Source organism: Pectinophora gossypiella, chromosome 2, assembly GCF_024362695.1.
Source record: "Pectinophora gossypiella chromosome 2, ilPecGoss1.1, whole genome shotgun sequence".
Classification (NCBI taxonomy): Eukaryota; Metazoa; Arthropoda; class Insecta; order Lepidoptera; family Gelechiidae; genus Pectinophora; species Pectinophora gossypiella.
Genome location: NC_065405.1, coordinates 15,937,761 through 15,946,493, shown reverse-complemented (window position 1 = coordinate 15,946,493; position 8,733 = coordinate 15,937,761).

Below are 8,733 nucleotides of genomic sequence, written 5' to 3'. Positions count from 1 at the left end.
TATCCTCAAGACCATGCTCAAGCCCCTGTTTTTGAGATTAGTTTATTAATACCACCATTAATGTTAGTTCATCATCATCATCATATCCTCCTAACCGTATCCAGGGGCGGTGAAGTTACAATTGAAGCCTGACGTAGCTCATGTAATGGATACATACTGACTACATAAGTAAATAGTACTCGAGACGGACTGCTCAACGTTCCCTCTAAGCCCACGGATTTACTTTTGGACAATTGGGTTGCAAGTTATACAGTTTGCAATTTCCTAACCTGACTAGGGACCACAAAATGTTTTTTTTTGTGATATTATTATGTAAGATTCGAACCGGATCTCCGGATCACGAGCTCAACGCTCAACCACTGGACTATGGAGGCCTATTATCTATGAATGCCTTACAATCATTTATATTGTCCGGAAGTCCGATCCGGAAGTCTCTGGTTCAAATCCCGGTGGCGACATATCGTAAAAATCACTTTGCGTCTGCTTTGGTTAAGTCATTGCAGGGTAAATACCCGATTGTCCGAAAGTAACATAATCCGTCCTTCGTAAGGCACGGTAAACTGGTGGCCCCGGTTACTACTTACTAATGTACGTACGTAGTCGTTACGTGAGTCATGTCAGGGGCCTTTGGATCAATAATAACCCTAACACCAGGGTTGATGAGGTTGGTAATCCACCTCATATCCCATATAGAAGAAGATTTATGTTGCCCTTTTTTAACGTGACTCATTGTAGATTTGCCGCAGATGATATTAAATACTTGGCCGGACAAATGGGGAGCGCTGAGGGCTCTCACCCGGTACCAAATTTAAGACAACAGGCCTGAGGGTGCCCAGTTAGGCGCGAACCTCGGCTCAGGGCGTTGTCTGAGGGGATCATATTTGAAAGAATTAATCGAACCTAGTGGGTCGATAGCGGTAAGCGAAGGAGGGAAATCCTCGATCGCGGCGGCGGGGTCGGTATCGAGGTCCTGAAGTGGTTGTTGCCGTGAGTTGTATCATCCAATTTTTGTATTTTATTGTATTGTATATTGGCCAATGTTGTGTGTGCTCTAAGCCTAACACCAAACCGCTATAACCCACGTTTAGCACATAAACTAACGCTTCTACACGGCGCCAGGCGAATATTGATAAGTAGGTATTGTTGTACTGCTTTTGTTTATCACCCAATTTGTTATCGCGGTGGTAAACGAATTTATAAGGGATGGAATTGTTTTTGGTTTCAGGTGTACCGATGTTTATTGTATTGTTATGTTATGTTCTGTGCGTTATTATTGTATTGTTATAAGTGTAAAAAGCTACATTGTTTTTACTTTCCACCTCACATATAATTCATAAGTATTATAAGTAATATATTTTTCATAAGTAGATTATGTTTATATATATATAGCATAAAATTATTATAAATTTTCAACCAATTAAATCCATTGAAAAACTTCTTACGAAGCATGGACTTACTCACATAGCCCCTAGCATTAACCCGTTTTCACAGGTGCCGCTTACTTAACATTAAGATATGACAGGTCCGGTTTTTTAAGGAAGCGACTGCCTGTTTGACCTACCAACTCGCGAAGGGATAACCAGCCCAATACAGATTAGGTCACATACCTCCAAAAAGTATTTCTCGGGAATGTGGGTTTCCTTATGATGTTTTCTCTTCACCGCTGAGCACGTGATAATCATTTATGGTCCAAACATGAATTCGAAAACCAATTCGACAATCATTGTAGGACTGTGCTAAATTCGAACCTTCGACCTCAAAGTGAGAGGCAAGTTCAAATTTAAATTCAAAAATATCTTTATTCAGTAGGTAACATAGTTACACTTTGAATCGTCAATTTTTACATAACGAACGTCTCATCCGCCTAAAACTACTGCAGCTTCTCACAACCTGTATAGCCGGGGAAAAGAAGCTGCAAGAAAAACCTCGGCACAGAGCCCTAGACGTTCTTTCAACCGTTCTACCAACTGGGCTACCACGGTGAGGATACAAGGCTTAATAGTCAGCCGATAATAAACCACTGATAATCTTCCAGTGAAGGTAGTTACACTAAATAGAACAGACAGACAAACAGCAGTAAAATATGAGTCGTATGAGAAAGTCCTTGACTCAGATTCGCAGGTAAACATAGCTTGGCGTCTCATTGGTTTATGGGGCTGCCGCGGTGACTTCGGCAGGCTTACTTTGAGCGCACCCCGGACATCATCCCCAGTCACTGCATAACAAAAAACTTATACCACTTAATACCATTTTTTTAATATTTATTTATTCAAAAATATACACTGCAGTTTTACAACGCCAAACTGCAAAACAGTTTGCAGTTAAGCTGAAACACCCGATACTTTATTCCGTCTGTTATTAAGTTATATAATCTAATAATAATTAGATAGTAAAATAAACATTACGAACCCTAACAATTGTGGTTATATTTTTACACTATAACCCTTTGCGCAGCGTTTAAGTGCAAAATAATAGTGTTATATTCATTCCCTAAACATCGGAAAGAAAAAACTTAGAAAAAATAATCAAAACTGCCTTTCTCCTACTGACAGCTGCTTTTCTTTTTCGTAACTCATCCTTTATAAGGCATACACTCCACGTTGCACCACATTTTACGGCAATTTATCACGAATTTTAACTCAACATTATGGAGAACTGTCAATTTTTTTTTAATTTTATGGACACTCATCGCATTGGAGCAGCGTGGTGGAGTATGCTCCGTACCCCCTCCGGTTGATTGAGTGGAGGCCTGTGCCCAGCAGTGGGACGTATATAGGCCGCTTGCTGACACTCAACAGTGCTGCCGCCTACATTTGAGCTTTATGAGTCATGTGTGTTTGTAAAACAACATCGATCTTTTTACAAAAGCCTTTGAAGTACGTTCAAACTCTCGGAGTGTTAGAAACCCCTTCAGACTAGTTTTCGAAGAAACGCCGCGGATACAGAAATATAATCTTGGTTGTATGTGTATTTGCGTGCGATTATTCAACAAATTACCTTTTGGCATTCAGAAACTGTCGACGAATGAATTCCAGAAAGAACTGTACTTATAAATGGATTTTGGCAAAAAACATTTACAAAATTAAAGATTTTATTGATTTTTGATAACTTTTGACATGAATATACTTAATATAACCATAATTTTTGACATGTAACTATTAGAGTATTTTTAATTGTATGTTTTCATTGTATTTTGACTATTTTAATTTTACTCTTTGATTTGTTAGTACACTAACAAATTTGCATGCCTATGTCATGGCCAAATATACTGTACTTAAATATTATTTATTGTTACCACCTAAAATACCACATTTGTGCAATAAATGGTTTGATTGATTGATTCTAGTTTATATCCTCATTACCGGCGTGAATATATGCATGTATGTATCAAATATCAAGAAGACCAACTGCAGTTATCTTCCCACCTTACAAAGATAACCTTGTGCCTACAAACACGTCTACTGGAATGAGAGACAATAGATCAATAGAGATAGTCAGAGATTGCTGTCGCCTTTGCGAGTCCACATTGACACAACTTCATACCATATGTGTTATGACGTCATCAGTGCTACTGTTATTAACTTCATGTGGATAGTCTTATGTTTTTACAGCAATTCATATTAAATTCTACACACAGCATTATAACTAAATTCCGCTTTATTACCACACCCCTGACACTCAGTACTTCTCATTCTTACGTGCCGCCTACATAAGTGAGAGCGAGATCCAGTCTGTGTACTCTCCCCCTTACTCTTTAACTTTCCCCTGACACCAGAGTTGATGAGGTTGGAAATCCATTTCACATCCCACATGATTGAAGAAAACTCCTTAGCGACTTACGGTCATTTTAAACAAAAGAAGATTATATATTTATTTTTACTGTGATTAACAGTTTTACAGAAGCGACTGCCTGTCTGACCTTCCAACCCGCAAAGGTAAAACCAGCCCAATACAGGTTAGGCCATATACCTCCGAAACACATTAGATTTTTCATTTTCTACACATATCCGTTCAATCGATATTGTCCCTTTATAGTGAAAACCATGTTCTTAACCGCCATTTTGAAAAATCGCATTCAAATGAGATTTCTGTTAACAAAACCACGCAATAGACAAGTTAGTTTCAACCTAGGTAATACCCGGTGGTCTCAATTTTATCCGGAGTTAATTGAAAGAAATCGAGGAATAAAACGTCGTTTATTTTGTCAGAAAGGAGCTTTCGTGAAACGTTTTATAGTGAAAACCAAGTAAACGCCTTTTGAAAAAAAATAATGGATTCGAATGAGATTTTTGTTATCAAAACCACGCAATAGCTAGTAGCTAGTTTCAACCTAGGTAAAAACTAGTGGTGTCAATTTTTATTCGGAGTTAAATTAATGGAAAGAAATTGAGGAACAAGACCTCGCTTTTTTTTCAGAAAGGAGCTTTCGTGAAACGTTTTATAGTGAAAACCACGTAACTAGCAGTAGTATACTTCCCGGAATTAATGGAAAGAAAACGAAGAAAAAAAACCTTTATTTTTCAGAAAGGAGTTTTAGTGAAACGTTTTATAGTAAAACCACGTAAGTGCCATTTTGGAAAATCGCATTCGAATAAGATTTTGTTTTCAAAACCACGCAATAGGCAAGCTAGTTTCAACCTAGTGGTGTCCTTTTTTATCTGAAATTATATTAATTAAAAGAAATCGAGAAACAATAGAGACTGTTTAAAAAAACACGATTTATGTTTCAGATAGGAGCTTACGTGGTTTCTCCATAAGGCGACGGTATTCAACCCCCTGGTCGCCCCCTGGGTAACTCGACGTCAACTTACGATGAGTTAAAACTTCTCAAGTGTTATGACTACCATTGTTGTGATGTAACTTGGAACAAACTCAAGTTTTGGTGTTGAACCTCTCCAGTAGAAGACAATTTTATATTATTTGGCAAACTCTGGGACTCCATATCGAAAACAGGTTCAATTGTTGGACTAAATTCAAATTTTCGTTTGAAGAAATTCACCTGTTTTATAGTTTATGCAGGTTTTATTTTTCCGTGGCTCGTTTATTTATGTTTGTGTTATATATATATATATATATATATATAACACTTGAATTTAAAAATTTGAATTTAGTCCAACAATTGAACCTGTTTTCGATATGGAGTCCCAGATTATATATATATGTATATATAGATGTTATATATATATATATATATATATATATCCATACGGCCTTACAAATAAACCTGTTCTAACTTTTTATACCGATTATAACCTAAGAATAAGTACAATCTACGAATAAATTCGGAATAACTTCTACCTTGGTGTAACGTCTCATACTATCGCTAAACCAACCCTCACCCTAGTTCAAGTCGGAATAACCTAAAACTGACTGACATTGACAGATGTGATTTTTTGGTGACTTGTTGGTTTCTTGTCTGGTTTTAGTTTTTAAACTTTTTTTTATTTCGCTTCGGGATTGTTAGTTGTAAGCTTATATTTTTAATACTTTTTGTCCTAAGGCTACACCCACATAAATATTAAATAAAAACAAAAGCTGGAATTAGCTAGTAAGGAAATTGAATAACGTCATTAAAGTAAAAAAAAAATCTTAAAAATCTGAGAAATATACCATAAAACATAACAGCTGCTTGAAATGGTTGAACCAGGCGCATTGTGGTGGCTTTAAGTTGCCCTCCAAAACTTGAGCTCGCAACGATCCAAGTTTTTTAATCATTTCACCCGTTAACGCTCAATCGGGGCTCAGAACAACTTTGCCGTTTTAAATCCAACCCCTTAATGCTACTTTCATAAATAAAACCTGTGTCTATGCTTTTAACTTTAAAATGGCCACATCGAAGCAATTCATCTAAGAAAGCAATATTGCTATTTGACATTTATTTGCGCACTTACTTTTATATGCGGTTTCACGGTTTATTAATTTTTTGGAAAAAAATTTACAGAAAACGTGTTGATTCGACACTTTAAAATGGAAGACAGGAGTGAATGCATTGTTTTAAGTTTACGCGGTTAATATCGGGAGTCTCATATCCCTACCTTAAACGCGGTAAGAACCCGTTATTCATCATCATCAGCCGTATGACGCCCACTGCTGAGCATAGGCCTTCCCCAAGGATCTCCACGACGATCGGTCCTGCGCTGCCCGCATCCAGCGGCTTCCCGCGACCTTCACCAGATCATCGGTCCACCTTGTAGCGGGCCTACCCACTGAGCGTCGTCCGACACGTGGTCGCCATTCTAGAACCTTTCCGCCCCATCGGCCATCGGTTCTCCTCGCTATGTGTCCTGCCCACTGCCACTTCAGCTTTGCAATTCTCCGAGCTATGTCGGTGACTTTAGTTCTCCTGCGGATCTCCTCATTTCTGATTCGATCGAGCAGGGAAATACCGAGCATAGCTCTCTCCATTGCCCGCTGAGCGACACCGAGCCTCCTCACGAGACCCATAGTAAGCGGCCACGTCTCACTGCCGTAGGTCATCACTGGCAACACGCACTGGTCAAAGACTTTCGTCTTGAGACACTGAGGTATTTTGGACGAGAAGATATTCCGCAGCTTCCCGAACGCTGCCCATCCGAGTTGGATCCGACGAGAGATCTCTTTCTCAAAGTTGGACTTACCTAACTGGATTATTTGTCCTAGGTAAATATACTGGTATACAACTTCGAGTGTAACGTTCCCAACCTGAACTGGAGTGGGTGCGACATGGTCGTTGGACATAATTTTTGTCTTTGCCATGTTCATGCTAAGACCCACTCGTTGGGATGCGTTACTGAGATGCTCGAGCATGGTGTTCAGGTCTTCCAGGGTCTCAGCCATTAGGACTATATCATAACCCGTTATTATGTGTTTTAATTAGGGGTGAATGATTGGAATGAATGTTACCGTATACATAATATTTTTCTTTAATTAAGAATGGTTTGACTCTATAGTTGTTGCAAACACGTTATTCTACAAGTCGCTAGACGTACATACCTACGTAACTGAAACAACCTTTTCAGAGTAGATCGTACTAAACCTTTTCTAAGGACATCTCCGATTCGGTCAATATACGTCCGCAAAGCACCGCAGTTGCTATTTATTTATTTTATAAGCAAATAAATACTTTTTTTAAAACAAATAAATTGTAAGAAGTCGGTAACACTGTACATCTAAATCTCCATCAGTCTGTTAAAACCAAGAATGAAAAGTGAGGTATTTTGTCTCCCACCTCGGGTGAAACCCGGGTTGTTCACTGAAAAAACGTTTCAATTTCACCTGAATTAGCATTGCAAGCAACGCGGCTATTTGCATAACAAGGGGAAATGAATAAACTGAAAAGTTACCCGGAAATAACGTCGCAACCTTCTGATGTACGCGGTTAAAGTTGTTTCTATTTGATTATCGCATCATAGACTACTTTAATATTTTTTTACCAACATTAATACATGATAACACATACATACACATACTAAATTCTTCTTTTTCTATCGTGTGGGTTTTTGAGGCGAATTACTAACCTCATCAACCCTGGTGTCAGGGTTACTATTGAGCCGCCAAAGGCCCCTGACATGACTCATTTATAACGACTACGTACTTACACAGTAAGTAGTAACCGGGACCAACGGCTTAACGTGCCTTCCGAAGCACGGATCGTCTTACTTTCGGACAATCAGGTGATCAGCCTGTAATGTCCTAACCAAACTAGGGACCACAAAGTAATTTTTGTGATATGTCCTCACTGGGAATCGAACCCGGGACCTCCGGATCGTGAGCCCAACGCTCAACCACTGGACCACAGAGGCCGTTACATACTAAATTGATTGCATATGGGAGAAATGAATATCACTTTAACCGATTTAGCAATCTCCATCCATCTCTCTAGCGTCGTCCCATTTTTCATAGGGTCTGCTTACTTAACCTGAAGATTTAACAGGTCCGGCTTATTACAGAATCGACTGCCTGACTTTCAAACCCGCGAACGGAAAACCAGCACAAAACTTAATATATTAGTTAGGTCAGGTCTCATAACTGTAACGTTTCAAATGTGGGTATTCTCACGATGTTTGACTTTACCGCTGAGCACGTGATAAACATTTAAAATCCAAAAACTCGAAACTCGAATTCAAAAACAAATTTGAAAATCATGATTTCCCTTGTTGAGAATCGAACCCGCGGCGAGAGAATCAAGTGTTATTTTGACTGGGCTATCACGGCTCAAACATTTTTTTTTATGTCGTCTTAGTGTCAGGTTATCATATTTTTAAGGCGGTTATCGCACGACGCGACCAATCGCGCGGTCGAACGTGCGGTTGACCGCGTTCGCGGCGCTATAGTAACCCGGACACCAGGGTTGATGAATTTGGTCATCCATCTCACAACCCACACGATAGAAGATATAAGTCAATACTTAGTCGACCGCTTCACAGCCAACTGCGATCGTGCGATAATCGCCTAAATTGTTTTAAGGCACAAGTTTTTTTTTTGTTTTGGCTTCGCGTGGCTTGCGCATTTACCACAGACAAAGATAGGGAAACGAATAGGATAAAAGAAAAATCAAGGAACGGAATTTAAATAGAATCAGTAAGGTAAAGGATAAAATATACATTAATTTACAGGGAAGTCTAATAAATAATTAAAATAACATAATTGAGAGATTTATAATTGAAGGTCATTATTAATAATGTGTAAAGATAAATCTGTATATATATAACTGGATTCATACTGTGGAATAGAACAGGGATGGAAGTAGGAAGA